Source organism: Panulirus ornatus, chromosome 47 (assembly GCF_036320965.1).
Source record: "Panulirus ornatus isolate Po-2019 chromosome 47, ASM3632096v1, whole genome shotgun sequence".
Taxonomy (NCBI): Eukaryota; Metazoa; Arthropoda; class Malacostraca; order Decapoda; family Palinuridae; genus Panulirus; species Panulirus ornatus.
This window is the reverse complement of record NC_092270.1, coordinates 155,304-156,697: the sequence shown is the minus strand read 5'-3', so window position 1 is coordinate 156,697 and position 1,394 is coordinate 155,304.

The window sequence follows — 1,394 nt, the reverse complement described above, 5'->3', positions numbered from 1 at the left end:
CCTAATGAACACATAATACAATGAAACAATCCATGTGTCCCAGTGACGTATAATAATTTACCCCCCCCCTCAAACACAACAACATAACACACTAAACACAACACACAACACACACACACACAAAACAAAACTCCAAGAAAAAACAAAACACTCAAAATAAACATCGAAAATAAAATCCACACGACACCTAGACAAAAAAACCACACAAACTACACAGAGTATCAACAACAAAAACAAGCACCACACTCAAAAAAGACGGCTGCAAACAACCAGCGACCTAAACAACGCGAAGAAACATCCCAGTGGACCCACACATGAAAGTGACTCTAAATGACATCAACCCACACAAATAAACGATGACACACACAACAACACCCCGCAACAACAATAACACCCTACAGACGTAACAAACAAACACCAAAAGAAAACAAACAACGAATACAACACACACACACACTCACAAAGCTCAGAAGACAAATCGACAACACACGAAACCATCACAAATCACAAAAGAACAACCAGCCAAATCACCCCCCACACTCCGAAGGCCCTCCCGTACAGCCCACCCACGACCGCTCAAACACACAACTGGCGATCGCCCCCCGAGAGACAAGCCCCCCTCCCCCAACCAACCCTCACCCGACGCCCCAGACCCCCCCTCCCAAACCAAACTCACCCACCCCCCCCAACACAGCCCCCACCGAACCACAACTACATCAAACAGAATCCGGCTCACCCTACCGCACACAGACCCACACCCACTAACACACGACACAGACACAGACACATCCAGACATAGGACAGCCAACACAAACACACACGACATACGACAAATACCAACAACACTCAAACCCCATGCACGCAACCCCCCCACAAACGACACGTACACAGAAGGCACAACCAACTAACGACCAGAAACAGTAGACACGAGAACACACAAAACAACATAAACCACACAAAAACACACACACACTTAATACCACAAACCCAAACCCACACACCAACACACCAACACACAGCCCACAGCACTGAAACACAGACAAGACACAATCACTACACACAACACCAACACTAACACAACAACACCAACACACACACACACAACACACACAGAAAAAAAACACAACCACACACACAGCAACACACAACGATCACAAACACACACACACGAAAATACGACAAAAACACAACGCACCACACACAACACAAACAACCCAACACACACACAACAAGAAAAAGAAAAAAAACACAAAACAAGAAGCCACAACTACACACAAAAAACCCCAACAAAACCAAAAAACCGCCCTCACACAATACAGCACACCCAAAAAAAAACAATCCCACAAAAACACACAACCCAAACACGGACACACACGCTTATTTTATACACACAC